This window comes from Martes martes (assembly GCF_963455335.1).
Source record: "Martes martes genome assembly, chromosome: 13".
NCBI classification, from domain to species: Eukaryota; Metazoa; Chordata; class Mammalia; order Carnivora; family Mustelidae; genus Martes; species Martes martes.
This window is the reverse complement of record NC_137901.1, coordinates 45,253,855-45,270,124: the sequence shown is the minus strand read 5'-3', so window position 1 is coordinate 45,270,124 and position 16,270 is coordinate 45,253,855.

Genomic DNA, 16,270 nt, shown 5'->3' with positions numbered 1-16,270 from the left:
TAGGCAGAGAGGCAGGCAGAGAGGGGGTGGGGAAGCAGGCTCCCTGCTGAGCAGAGAGCCCGATGTAGGCCTTGATCCCAGGACCCTGAGATCATGACCTGAGCCGAAGGCAGAGGCTTAACCCCTGAGCCACCCAGGTGCCCTCTTTGCCTTCTTTCTAACAGTCACACAGACCAAATAGTTCTCCACCAAGCACAAAACCAGACTCCATTTAGCTTTAAGCATCTGTGTAAACATTTTCAGAGTAAGAGCATTGGACTAGAAGTTTCCAAGCACAAAACTCTGCTCAGATTAGCAAGAGCAGTACTAAAACCAGTCCCCGAAGTTGTTTTGGTTTTGAAACACTTTAATCAAAGGATATCTTTAAATAAAGCTCAATACACAAAACAGCAAAAGTAGAACTTTCCTGGTTGACATCCCTGGGCGAGAGATGCAAAGACCACCTGCTCCCTAGTCCTCCGTGTACCCTTGTCCCCAGGTTGCCCTGCGTGGAGAGAATACACTTTGAAAACCACTTAGGACTATCTCCTCATTCTGCTGATAAACCCATCAGCTATGGAAAAATCCATTCCTTTACTCATTTTCCAGCAGCAGAATAGCAGAAAAGCTCCCCAATAAGAAGTGTAGAACTTCCACCAGAGCCTAGAGTCCAAAATACCTCCCCCTTCCCTGCCAGTTATTTTTACCTGCCTACCATTACTGCACATGAAGCAAGCGATCCAATTAGTCTTTTAACATTTGACTGAATGTGTTCCCTTCCTTTGACAGCATACCTCAGTTTAAAAGAAGTAATTTGTTAAATGGATTATGCAAAGATTTAGCATTACTGTCTAATATCTTTCCTCACATATGCCTTTGTTAACTTCCCAAAACAGCCTTTGGCTATCAGAAAGACACGGAGAGAATCCAATTAGCTATGTTGGTCCATTCTCCTTGAGCAAACAACCTATTTGGTGTTTCACATTCTTTTAGTTTCTCAGGTATAAATGTGATTTAGTGCCATCCTATCTGGACACCAGATGTTTTATTGGAAAATAGTTGCTAGGATATAAGTGGGATGAAAACTAATCAGGTTTTTATAAATTCAAATAAGGTAACTTGTTTCTTTAAGAGAATATTTGGTGACTGAGCAAGAAGTATTTAAAAAAAAAAAAAGAAGTATTTCATCAGACGAAACTTGGGCATCACGCAAGAAAACACTGTGTAATCTTCCCACATAGCTTTGGGTACTCCATAAAGATTAAACAGTAACAACAAAACCACCATGGCCATGACCCATACCACCTCTGGATTCTCTGGGTCTCTGGGCTTTAGTCAGCCCAACCTGACTAATGGTATAATGTTTGTAAGGGAAAATCTGTAAACTAACAGTCTTAAGTTTACAGTTACAAGGCGAGGGAAGTATAGTTCTTGTCAAGCAAGTTTAAGAGTTCAAGTATTTATTTCTAGATAGAGAATAAATTTAGTTACCTCTCCTGTGCTCGGTTACTTTATAGGGGTAACTTAGGCTCAGGTGGTTGGTTTTATTTTTTTTTTAAGATTTTATTCATTTATTTGACAGAGATGACAAGCAGGCAGAGAGGCAGGCAGAGAGAGAGAGAGGAGGAAGCAGGCTCCCCGCTGAGCAGAGAGCCCGATATGGGGCTCAATCCCAGAACCCTGGGATCATGACCTGAGCCAAAGTCAGAGGCTTTAACCCACTGAGCCACCTAGGCACCCCAGGTTGTTGATTTTAAAGCCAAGTTCAATTATAAGCAGATGGTGTGTGTTCTACAAGCTTACGTATTGTCCGGGGGAAATCGGTGAAGGTGGTCAAAGGGTCCACACTTCCGGTTATCAGATAAATAAGTTCTGGGGATGTAATACACAGCATGTTGACTGTAGCTACACTACTATATTGTATTTTTGAAAGCTGCTAAAACAGTAGATCTTAAAAGCTCTCACACACACACACACACACACACACACACACACACACACAGACACACAAAATGGTAACTATGTGAGGTAGTGGATGTGTTAACTAACCTTATTAGTGGTAATAATTAGCAGTAATCATTTTGCAATATATGCATGTATTGAATCATTACATTGTGCACCTTAAACTTACACAATTTACACGTCAATTATATCTCCATCACGCTGGGGGATAAAACGTACTTATTATATTTGTTTTCTAGGGCTGCCGTAAAAAGTACCACAGATTGGGTGCCTTAAACAACAGAATTTATTTTCTCACCATTCTAGAAGTTAGATGTCTGAAATTGAGGTGTCAGCAAGGTTGGTTTCTCCTGAGGCCAGTCTCTTTAGCTTAGAGATGGTCATCTTCTCTCTGAGTCTTCCCATGTCTAATCTCTGTATCTGTGTCCTAACCTCTTCTTATAAGGACATCAATTTTATTGGCTTAGATCCAACACTTTGACCTCATTTTAACTTGATTCCCTCTCTGAAGGCCCTATCTCCAAATATAGTCACATTGTGAGGTTAGGGATTAGAATGTCAACATACAAATTTTAGGGGGACACAATCTGGGCCGTAACACATATTATAACTAGAAGGAAACTTTGTGTTCACTTTTTACAAACCCCTCATTTTATGCAGAAGAAATTAGATTAAGATAGGTAAAGTTACATGCCCAAGAAGAGATTTGTCATAGCAACAGAACTAAATACAGACAGAATGAGAACCACAACAATCTGTGGGACTTCTAGTCCACTGCTCTTACTCTGAAAATTTAGAGAGAAAAAAAGTTTCATGAAAACCTTGCTTTATACCTAGTGGACGTGCATTGATAAAAGCATTCCAGTAGTCCTTGATCACCGTTAATCTATGGGTCGGGCACAGAGAAGTTCACATGGAGCTATGCACTTCTTCCTAGTCCCAGATGTAATTCCACTAACTTCATGAGGGAAACTGTGACTTCACTTACCCATCAAGAAGTGTATGTATTCTGGGTGCCCTCAAGACAATTCACTGGGAATGGGGAGAAAATACTAGAATTTCTGCCTTATGTTCATCCTAAAGTAAGAAACAAATTTGTTTAGATGCATTTAGTGTGTGGATTTACTGGTCAGGTGTCATGTGGCACCTAGGGAAGAATGGACATTTTCCAGAGAGGCACTTTGAAGTGTTGCCATGACTTACAGTTTATATCATGTGCCTAGTTAAATGAACTTATGGCTTATATCATTTAGTTTGAACTAAATCACACCCCACGAAATGGACAAATGGCTTTAAAAGTTTCTTTCAAAGAAACTGCAGATTGAAGATAGCATAAATAATACAAGCACAAGTAAATACAAAAATAGCTGAGCTGAATACTTTTATTCCTAGTATAAGCTCAGCATCTGAGACAATATGAGGTAAAGGCAGTGATGACCTAATTATAGCTGACATATTGAATCACATGCCTTTCACGTTCTTTTCTTTTTAAAGGAGTTTTTTTAAAATGGGATTTTATATGATGGATGGAAAAAACTATTTTTTTTAAATTTTGCTTACTTTATCTTTATTTCATCCTTTATACACTTAATTGTGGTCATGTGTTCGTCATGTACAAAGCATGTACATAGGAGGTATGACGTACTAGACATATATTTTACAATGTTCATAATGAGTACATGTGTAAACACACAACGTATTGTAAATTCTTGCTCACACTATTTTTTTGCTAATGTGTGATCTACGACATTTGGTGTCCATTGACCACAGCATTTGGAATTAAGAAATGTCTTCCCATAAGCAGCTACCCTGGCTTTCTTCTAGAGCTCTCTGATGCACAGTAACAGATCTGTATTTGAGGGCACTACTGTTTGCTGTGTTTTGGTTTTGGTTGTTTGTTGAAGTTTAACATACATACAAAAATTGCATAAATCACAATGACTCTTCTCAAAATGAACACATACATGTCTCCAATACTTAGATAAAGAAATAGAACTCTAGTGGCGCCTTGGTGGCTCAGTCAGTTAAGCGTCCAACTCGTGATTTCGGCTCGGGTCATGATCTCAGGGTCATGAAATCAAGCCCCACTTAAGATTCTCTCTCTCCCTCTCCCCCTTCCCGCCAAGAAGAAGAAGAAGAAATATAACTCTAGAACCCCCGAGCTCCTCTCATGCTCCAGTCCAGCACTAGTCCAGCCAAGGGTAATACACCACAGCTTAGTCATGCCTAGTTTTAAACACAATATAAATGAAATCATGTTGTCTTTTCATTATTGATTGGTAGAGTTTATACATTCTGGATGCAAGCCCTTTGTATTGAAAACACCTATGTATTTATATGTATTGAAAAGTATCTTTTTCCACTCTGTGGCTTGGCTTGCCATTTTACTATCTTGATAGTGTCTTTTGGGAAATAGTTCTTCATTTTATCCTTAGAGCATGTATGCTGTTTAAGAAATCTTTGCTTAGTCATCAAATTTTTCTCTTCTGATTTATTTTAAAATTATATCTTTTGGTCTGTAAATTTAGAATTGCAATTTATCTGGAATTGATTTTTGTATAATATGAGGTAGTGGTGGCAATTCATATTTTTATGAGTATCCCAATTAACCAGCATCATTTATTTTAAAATACTCTCCTTCTCCCACTACACTGCAATGTCATCTTTCATAAAATTGACCATTTATGTTTGGGTTTGTTTCTGAATGTTGTATTCTGTTCCATTGGTCTGTTATCTATCCTTACCTCAATATCACACTCTTAATCACTACAGCTTCAAAATAAGTCTTCAATCTGTAGAATAGGTCCTCCATCTTTGTCCTTCAACATTATTTTGACTGTTTTAGGTGCTTTGCACTTACATGTAAAATTTTAGAATCAGCTTGTGAACTTCCATTAAAAGTGCTTGAATTTTGGCATCATTTCATTCTTCTTTATAGCTGAGTAATATTCCATTGTGTATATACACCACTCTTCTTTATCCATTCAACTATCAATGAACACTGGGTTGCTTCCATAATTTGGCTACTGAAAATAATGCTGTGATAAACACAGTGGTGCATATATCTTTTTAAATTAATGTATTCATATTTTTTGGTTAAATGTCCAGTAGTGGAATTACTAGATCATATGGTAGTTCTATTTTTAATTTTTAAGGAACCTCCATACTGTTTTCCACAGTGGCAGTACCAGTTTGCATTCCCACCAAGAGTGCAAGAGGGTTCCTTTTTCTCTGTATTCCTTGCCAATACTTGCTGTTTCTTGCGTTTTTGATTTTAGCCATTCTAACAGTTGTGAGGTGATAGCTCATTGTGGTTTTGATTTGCATTTCCCTGATGATTAGTGATGCTGAGCATCTTTTTATGTGTCTTTTGGCCATCTGGATATCTTCTTTGGAGAAATGTCTGTTTATATCTTCTGCCCATGTTTTAATTGCATTATTTTGGGGATGGGGAGTGTTGGCTTATAAGTTCTTTATAGATTTTGAATACTAGCCATTTAATGGCTATGTCCTTTGCAAATATCTTCTCCCATTCAGAAGGTTGCCATTTGCAACAACATGGATGGATCCAGAAGGTATAATGCTAAGTTAAATAAGTCAGTCATAGAAAGACAAATACCATGATTTCACTCATGTGGAATTTAGGAAACAAAACAAAACAAAGAAAGTAAGAGAAAAACAAGAAAACAGACTCTTAAATATAGAGAACAACTGATGGTTACCAGAAGGGAGGTGGGTGTGGGGCAGGGATGGGTGAAATAGGTGAAGGGGATTAAGAGTGCATTTACTGTGATGAGCACTGAGTAATGCACAGAATTATTGACTCACTATATTGCACACCTGAACTGTATTGTACACTTTATGTTAATTATGCTGGGGGGGAAATGCTGGGATTTTCACTGTAATTACCTTGAATGTATGGGTCAATTTAGGACAATTTAGGACAAACCAACATCTTTATAATACTGGATCTTCCGATCTACGGTCATGGTATATTGACCCATTTATTTAGATTTAGATTTAATTTCTTCCAAGAATAAATTGTGGTTTTTCAGTTTAAAATGTGTGTAATTTTATATCTTACATTAAATTTACTCTCAGACATATGTTGTTTCCTATTACTGTTATAAAATGGTATAATTCTTTAAATGTCAATTTCTAGTTATTTGTTGCTAGTGTATAAAAACAGAGATCCATGTTAGCAAATGATCTTTTATCCAGATTTTGTGCCAAAGTCACTTATCAATTCTAATCAATTTTTATATATCCTGAAATCTTGCTAAATTCACATTTTAATCATAATGTCTTATCTCTAGGTTCATTTAAATTTTTGACAAAATCATATCATCTATATATAATGTGAATATTTTATTTCTTCCTTTCCACTACACATGCCTGTTTGTTTGTTTATCTGGGTTTTTGTTTGGTTTTGCCATTAGTATACCAACTAAGATCTTCAATTCAATGTTGAATAAAAATAATTATGGGAGACTTTTATGTCACATTCTTGGTCTCAGGAGAAATTGTCCCTTACTGTCACACAAGTGTTATTTTTGCTCTAGTGGTTTTAATTTTTTGTAGATAATCCTTATGAATTTAAGAAAGCTAAGAATTTGTTAAGAATTTTATGATAAATAATAATTTTTTGTGAATTTCATCATATACTTTTTGCATCTCTTTATATGATGAATTATATTTTTTATTTTTGCTGAATACTAAACACTCTTGGAATAAAGCTGTGGTATGCCATCCTATTGTCATGTTGCTAGATTCAATTAACTAATGTTTTGGATAGGATTTGTATATCTAAACAGATGAAAGACATGGGTTTATAATTTTCTTTCATTTAATGATTTTATCAGTTTAGGAACCAAGATTATACTGCCTCATAAGAAGCATAGGAAGCATTCATGCTTATTTCTTTCTTCCATATTTGTAAAACTCTATTTATGAGACCACCTCAGTTTTTTGTGGTAAGGCTTTTATTAATAGACTCAATTTCTTTAGACAATATAAGAATACTCAAATGTTTCCTTTCTTCTGTCAATTTTGGTGAATTTTATTATTGAAGAATTGATTTTGTTTCTAAATATTAAATGTATTGCCATGAAGTTGTTTATAATATTTTCTTATTTTCTTCTTAATGTCAATTGGCTCTGTAGTAATGTCTCCTATTTCATTCTTGACATAAGTAATTTGTATATTCTCTATTTTTTTCCCTTGACAGGTCTTTCTAAGGGTTTATCAATTTTACTGATGTTTTCAAGGAACTAACTTTGATTTCATTTACTTTATTACATACCCATTTTCTATTTCATTGATTTCTGGTCTCATTTTTATTGTTTCCTTCTTCCTACTCTATTTGGATTTGGCTTGCTGTTCCTATTTTCTACTTTTCTGAGAAAGAAGTTTAAATCACTGACTTTCAGCTTTTATTATTTTTTAATATATGCATTAAAATCTCTAAATTTCCTTCTTAGTATTGCTTTAGCTCAGTACCACAACTTCTGATATATCATATCATTAATTATCTTTCAGATGAAAATGTCTTCTAATTTTTATTAAAGTTTCCTCTTCATCTACTGATTATTTAGAAGTATGTCAGTCAGCTTACCAAACAGTTAGGCAGTTACCCGTTTGTTACTCTTTTCCATCTTATTTATACTGTACACAGAGAACATGCTCTGAATAATTTCAAGATTTTTTTAAAGGATTTTATTTATTTATTTGACAGACAGAGATCATAAGTAGGCAGAGAGGCAGGCAGAGAGAGAGAGGGGGAAGCAGGCCCCCTGCGGAGCAGAGAGCCCGATGTGGGGCTCGATCCCAGGACCCCGGGACCATGACCTGAGCCGAAGGCAGAGGCTTTAACCCACTGAGCCACCCAGGAGCCCCTAATTTCAAGATTTTGATATTTGTTGGAGCTTGCTTTGACCCATAATCAATTATAGTGAAGATTTACTGTGCACTTGAAAAGAAAATGAATTTAGATGTTGCTAGTGTTCTGAATATGTCAATTAAAAGTTATTATATTAACTAATTTAATTTAATTTAATTTTATTAAAAGTTATATATATGTCATATATATAAAAGTTACATGTCATATATAAAAGTTATATAAAGTTATATATATCATATAAAAGATATATGTCAATCCAAATTTCTATAGACATTCTATATTCTTAGTGATACTGACATATTTCTACATCTTTTTAGTTCTTTTAATGCTTGCTTCATTTTTAAAATGTATTATTGGAAACATGCAGATTTAAAACTGCATATCTTCCTTTTGGGCTAACTCATTTATACTTATAAAATGTCTCTTAATATCTTGGTAATAATATTTACCTTAAAGACTATTTGTCTGATGCAAGTATAGCTATACCAGTTTCCTTTGATTAGTATTTTGTTGTGTTTCCTTTTATTTTAAGCCATTCACTGTCCTTACATTTAAGGTATAGCCCTTGTAATCAACATAAATTTAGATTTTTGCTTTTCATTTTCATTTTCTTAGTCTTTCACTGAAGATAGTATTTAATCCATTTACTTTTAGTGTAATTAATGACAAAATTGAGTTTCCTATTCATTTTTATGTATGTTTTTTCTCTTTTCTTTCCTTCATCTGAAATCTAATTATGTGTGTGTTACATAGTCACTGAATCCCAAATATCTACTCCATTCTTATTCCTACTTCCATTCTTCTTCTATATATGTCTTATTTTGAGATATATTCTATTAGTCTTTCCTCTCATTCTTTAATCCTGTCTTGTTCTGTCTAATTTATGTTAACTGTATCCATTGTTACTTAATTTCATATATTTTTTTATTTCTGAAATTTCTATTTGTTTTTTCTAGATTCTAATTTTCTGATGAAATTTTCCCATTTTTATCTATATTTCTTCTGTTTATTTTTTAGCATAATAGGGCTATTTGAAACCCATGTCATTTAACTACAATATCTAAATCAACTGTAAGTATGTTCTACAGTCTGGTTTTTCTCTTGGAGTTTGGTTATACGATCATATTTCTTGTCATACCTAATACTTTTTTGTTTGAATGACAGACATGATGGCTCCAGATGATTTTACCTTTCACCAGAGGATGTTAATCATTTCTTCTGCTAGTTATTATGGACTCAGGAGGAGAATGATCCCCGTTATCCAATCAGGGACTAAGCTGAGTCAAGGCTGTGTTGCACTTTTAGTAAGACAGTGTAGTTCTGATTTAGCCCAGTTCCTAGAGCAAGGCATTTTTAAAATCAAGAGCTTTTAACTGAGACCATTATGCATCTTTTTCCCCGCCCCAGAACCAAGAGACTTTGGGAAACCCCCTCCCTACCTCTGTTTTTAAACATAGATTTGTTAGTTTCACAGATACAGTTAGAATTTGGCAAATATTTTGAGAGAAAAGTAATCTTGTGCTTGAGGCTCACTAAACAAAACTTCATTCAGCCTAGGCTCAAAATTGACAACATCTTTCAGAAAGAAAGAGAATGAAGATTGTTATCTCTAGAGGTTTTCTTTTCTCCAGAGCTTTAGTCCTTCTGTTCTCTTTGCTTCTTCATTTCTAAGATATCCTTAAATATATGTAGTGTGTGTATATGTAGTGTGTGTGTGTGTGTGTGTGTGTGTGTGTATTTTATTCATTGTTTCTGGTTGTTCTCAGCAGGATTGTAAGTTTGACAAAACAATTCCATTCTACCCAGTAGTGGAAGTGCTCAATTTCTGGGAAGTAAAAGAAGCAGCAGTCTTGATTACTTGTTACCTGGAAAAAACTTTTAATCTCTAAATTCCATCTAAGGGGGTTCCCTTCTTTGGTTGTTTCATGGAGGAAAGATTACTTCAGGGCCAATATTCATTTTTTAAATCCTTCTTGTTTAAAAGCTAAGGGTAATGTGGAATAGCAAAGTTGAATTCTCCCTTTGTAGTTTGAAATCTAGCCAAGCATATGGTAATTATTAAAAGTTAAATGAGCATAAAGCAGGCTGGCAAGAAAACTGCAGAACATGGAGACTTGTGTAATGCTCTTTTCTCACTGTCAAGTAGAAACCCTCCACTGCATTAACTAAAAGTCGAATAGAGTAGCTGAGAACACTGCGGGCTTCTTAAATATACTATACACATCACTTGCCAACTTTCTCTACAACAGGAGTTAAGTTATTCATAAAAACTACTTTTTCATTATATATTAATTCTGATCTGAATTTCATTAGGATATGAAAATTACATAGAGTAAAATACTTATTCATATGAATATATATCTCTGAGGATGTTGTTTTGAAATTATTATTTATCATATTTTTAATAGGAGAATAATCTTTTCCTTCAAGTGTTTAAAGATACCCAATGAATGTTAGGATAATGTATTACATTTTCCCTATTAACATAAACAAATTCTGCCATTCCACTTTATTTTTATTTAGAATTAATAATAATAAAAATATTCAGAGTTTTAATAACACATTGTCTAGAGATTTTTAAATGCACACTGTGAGACAGGTCAAGTGCTTACTGCTCATAGGCACCATCTCACTGAGTTATCACATCAGCTGTACAAAGTAAACATTATTGATCTAGTCTTAAAGATGAGGAAACTGAGCCTAGGCTCATACACAGGTCTATTTGATGCTAAAACTAATACTCTTAACCACAGCTGTGTGCTGTCTCTGAAGATAAATGAAAGCTGATGCATTGATTTCCAATTTGATAGATACCTATTTCTTATTCAAATTTCATCAGATGGACAGACAGATAAAAAGAGAAAAGTGCAAGTCAAATTTATCAATCTTATTATTTATCAAAGGCTCCAAGAAGTGTTGACACAGAGCAAAGAATGTAACCAAAATGAATTCCTGAATCACAAGTTTCTGTCCCACCTTTGTCTAACAAGAACTTAAAAATATGACCTTATGATTTCTTCCCATCCCTACTCTTTCTCCCAAGATAGGCCTTCTGACCCTACTTTCTTGCTTCCTCTTCAGTGCCTAGCAGCCTAATCTGATCCCTTACTGTCCAGCAATCTAATTCTAATAAAAGAAACAGTGTTAATCCAATCTGCTGTCAAGACTAGGTCTATTGAGTTATGTTTAGTGATTGATTATTGTTTGGATAAAATCATAACCATGTAGAATGACCTTTACCCATCCTCACTTCCTTTTTTTCATTCACCTTGGCTTTTAATTATTATTACCATCATTACTGCTGCTGTTACTGCTGCTGCTGCAATTGTTATTATTATTGTTCACATGTCTTAATTAATGCTTTCATTTTACACCACTTAGCCAGACATGTCTACCTTACTGATATTTCTCCACCATATGCCTCTTTCTTGTTATAGTCTTAATAGAGATATCAAAGACTCCTATCTCATCATAAATTAATTCTATTTCCTTTGGGATACTTAAAAGTTTTAGGTCTCTATAAAAGCATCTGGTATAAATTTACTTAATTTTTTTCTATTCGGCAATTTTTTATATCATTTGTTAATCAAACTAATAAGAATAAAGGTACATCTTAAATAATAATCCCTATGCCCATGTTATTTGCATGATATTCAATTTCAATTTTTCTGGTCTTATTAGCATTTCATTATTCAAAGTAATACTTTTTTTCCCCCTCAGAATGAATCAACTAACAGTTAAAAGTATTTTTAATGGTTTTAAAAACTTCCTTTGATAAATTATATAAACTATGGTCCAGTTTTAGGAAGTAAGACTCTTGAACATAACCCCTCTGGGCACTGGCAGATAATACTCTAGGAAATAGGGATCGGTGTAGCCAGGCAACAATTTCAAAATCATCACATGGTCAAGCAGTAAGGTGAATGAAAAATGCAGGCAGAGGTTCTATAGAACCTCTCTGGAGGGGATGTCTTAATATGTTAGCATTACAAAAATGTCTCTGGCTCCCCAATCTTAAATAGATAATTTGTGAATAATATTATGGGTTTGCAGCTGGCAGTGAAGTGTGATATATTGTTAATGCTTTTTGCAAATGTTAGAGTGGATATCTATCAAGACTCTATTGTCTCTGATGGCTTTCATATAGCACAATCCAAAAAATATTTCAATCTCCTGCTAAACTAGAGATTTTACTGTTCTGCAGATCATTAGAATTTTTATTACATCTAAATAATAAAAGCTATTATTAGGATCAATTCATAGCTATGGAGTTTGCAATTTTAGGATTTTCTCTACAGATTTGGTTTGTACTCTCTAGAATCTAAGCTTTCATTTTGGAGGGGGAAAAAAGAGATAAGTTAACTTTTTGTAGCTTTCTTGGATAAGAAGACAGCCCTAACAACATTTAAATACTGTGCCAGAAAACCAAGCATATCAATTTCCAATTAACATTCTCAATCCAAACTCATCTCAATTTTTCTCAGGTGGAAGGAGATTGGGCTATACTGAAGGGTTGTACTTATAAAGTGATTATGAAATTTTCTCCTGTCATTCAGTTTTGTGTAATTTCTCTGGGCAATTTCTGATGTTGCTACTGTAGCAACAGCATATTTAGTGCCTGTCATAGACAGGAGTATTCTGAACTGTGAGGGAGGGGCCATGATTTATAATGTGCTACAAATGGCTCTCAGCGCTAGAATACAAATTCAAATATGATAGTTGATACCAATCTGCAATGTATTTTGGAGTAATCCCAATTGCTTATGAAAATCCCTTGATGGTTTGGGGATACATTTTGTCTACCAAACAGTCACTCTGACTGCATTGAGAATTCAGATACAATTTTTAAAATGCAAAAGGGATTTCAGGGTAAATTAGATTTTTTTTAAACCCCAAGTGTTCAAAATAGAGGCATCTTTGCTTTAAGCACCAAGACCCTGTAAGACTCTGCAGATAGGGTGGCTCTGAGAAAAATTCCATTCCTGATAAATGTGACTAGGAATGTCACCTGAGCACAACTTTAAATGATCTATGTATGACTGGCATTTTCCTACATGAAGAGAGAATAGTGTTTATCTCATCATTTCTTTTCCCAATGTCTCTATTGAACAAGAACACCTAGTATGTGCTAACACACAAACACACACACACACACACACACACACACACACACACACAAATTCATTGGCAGCTATTTCTACAAAAGCCTAAAGAGTGCCAGAGTGGAAACAAGTGTCCAAGGTGGCTATTGAGCCAACAGAATTATAACATATTTTGATTACCTATTTAGACTCCAACACATCTATAATACATTACTTGTTTAGAATTTGAGAATAAATTCATCATAAACAAATGTGAAGTTCAAGTGCCTGTATATGTCTTGAGGGAAGAAAAGCAGACAGGCACAACTAGCTAGACTAATCATTATACTGTCACCAGCAGTGAGAAGGAACTTTCCCAATGGCCTTGCCTTCAGCCATTGTTACCTGAATGGGATGGCCAACAAGATGACACTGAGGGCTGAGAAATAGAAAGGCCAACTTTTTGTAGCAATGAACATGGGCCTTGCTCTTGGAAAGCCCCAAAAGAATTCCTCAACAGCAATCCCTAGATCAAGGATAGACCAGAAACATTTGCTATTCTCCATCATGTTATACATGGGAAGGAGGTCAGTAGACATTTCTCATGTGGTAAGTTAAAGCCTTGTATTAGTTTACTAGAGATGCCACAAAAAATATCACAGACCAGATGGCTTACACAACAGAAATTGATTTCTCACAGTTCTAGAGGATAGAAGTTCAAGATTAGGCCATCAGCAGGTTTGGGTTTCTTCTGAGACCTCTCTCCTTGTCTTGTAGGTAACTATCTTTTCCTTGTGTCTTCACATTGCAATGTGAGTGTCTGTATCCTAATCTCTTTTTCAAACTGAATGGAGACTATCCAAATGACCTCACTTTAACCTAATTAGCACACTTTTAAAGGCACTATCTCCAAATATAATCACACTCTGGTACTGAGTTTTAGGACAGTAGGAGACATATTTCAGCCCATACAAGTCTAGATATTAATATTATGTTTCATCTCTATGAAATTTCCTGATTTCTCATGCTTTTGCAACATTAGTCAAATGCATGCTGATACATTTGGGTACTTCCCTGCTTGATATGGTAAGAATATGGTGTTAGGGAAATTAATGGAGGAATTTGACACTTGTTAGTTTCACAATCAGTCTGCTACTGTCGTCTGTGGAGTTATTGGCTACCCTGAACTAGAAGCTGTGAAGGATTGTATTATATATAGTTCAAGCGTAGCCATGTGACTTGCTTTGACCAGTAAAATGTAAGTGGAAGTGAGATGTACCATTTCGAGAAAGAAGCATGATAGCCACTGCATGCCTCCACCATGTTCTACTTTCTTTTGGCTATGAGCTATAAATTTTCCCAGACAGGGTGTATATCATGAGCAAAATAAGCCTTTGTTGTTGTAATTTATGAAAATTTTGGAGTGTTATCATAGTACGATTTAGCTAAGCTGGATAATATATCTTGCATTCCTATCCCTGCCCCTGAGGCTCCTCTCCATCTGTGTAGTACCATTTGTCAGTTACTAGAAACCCCACCCATGTCCCACTCAGATCCTTCTGCCCATTCCGGGCAGTGTTATAAGTTTCCCCTGCCCAAATGAAACTCTAATTCCTTTTATTCTCCAAATGGCAACCAGAAAAATCAATTTAAACAAACTGACACATAGGAAGGCAAATGTATGGAAACCTTTGCTGTTCAGTTTGCCATAGGAACCTCTGATTTAAAGAGAGATACAGTATCCAAATAAAAGTCTCTTTAATAATGATATTTCAGAAAAGTTTTTTGGGGAATAGGAAAGACATTCCAGCATCTCTAACACTACTGGTATGTATGTACTTAGCAGATACACCTTCCTTCCACTGTTAGTAAAAAACTTCAAAGCATAAATCCTTATACTTGAACAATACCTGGGCTGTATATGCCTACAATTACTTACCAGGTTCAGGCACTGGAAAAGGCTCTTCACAGTCATTATTTCATTTAATCTCTTCAACAGCTCTGTACAATAGGCATAACTTATTATCTCATACTTTAGACAGGTAAATTACTCTTTAGCCATATGGTAGGGAGACTAAGGGGAAGGAAGTGGAGGCGGGTATTTCCTGTTGGAATGGTTTAGTGAGTTCAAAATTCAAAGTCGATTTACCTCTTCTGCTTCAAACGCTTATAAATAATAGATGAGAAAGAAAAACAAACAGTAAACCAGAAAGATTAATCACAGCTCCAAAACAAGTCAAACCCCCTTGTGGATCAAACATGAGACAGGAACCCAAAACAAGGATAGAAGGGAATGAGGATGATCAAACCATGGCCTACTAGATGCAGTTGGTAGTCATAATGCTCCACTGCAAGACAGCGGAGACTGAAAAGATCCCATGCTACATGGTATCTAGAGCTAAATTTACTACTTAAAGCCAAAAGCTGGAAGATGGCTCTCCTCTACTCCTGAAAGGAAGTTTTTAAGAATGCTGCTGAATGAGGCCTGAGGCTTCAACTTTTACAAAGCCAGGAGTCCAGCCAATTGAGAGGAACTAAGCTTCCTTGTAGCTCTTGTGAATGTATCAGCTATACGCCCAGTACCATCAGAAATATGTACAATAATGAAATCTGTTCTTAACTAGGATGTGGGAGCCTGAGTAAAGGTCACAGCAAAACCTTTAGGCAGAAAGAGGGAAGCACAAAGGAAAAGACCAAGGGAAAAATCAATCTCCCCACTTGTGATAAGCTTATAAACCCCAATTCCAAAACACAGAGAAAAATAATGTTAACAAAGATAACTATAAATAAATGAACTAATTAATTAACTAAACTCATTCCAAATGAAATCAATGTCATAAAACAGTCTAACAATGACCTTAACATATGTATGGTTAGTATGGCCATAAAAGCAGCAATATCCAGAAAAATAGAATAAATAATTAAATAATCTCTTTTATCACAGAGATAAAAGAAGGTATCTTAGAAAGGAAAAAAATCAGAGAAATTGAGAAAAGTGATAGGATAAATCCTAGACCAGATTAAAAAGAATTAGTAAATTTTTAAAAAAATATTTTATTTATTTGAGAGAGCAAGAGCACTAGAGAGAGACAGCAAGCACTAGTGATGGCAGAGGGAGAGGGAAAAGGAGGCTTCCCCCTGAGCAAGGAGCCTGATGTGGGGCTCAATCCCAGAACCCTGGGATCACGACCTGAGCTAAAGGCAGATGCTTAACCAACTGAGCCACCCAGGTGCCCCAAGAATTAGTAAATTTTAGGAGCTCCAATATGTATCCAACAGGAGCTCCAGAAGAGAACAAAAGAAACAATGGCTGAGAATTTGCAAAGTTAAAGACAGGAGTCCTTAAGTT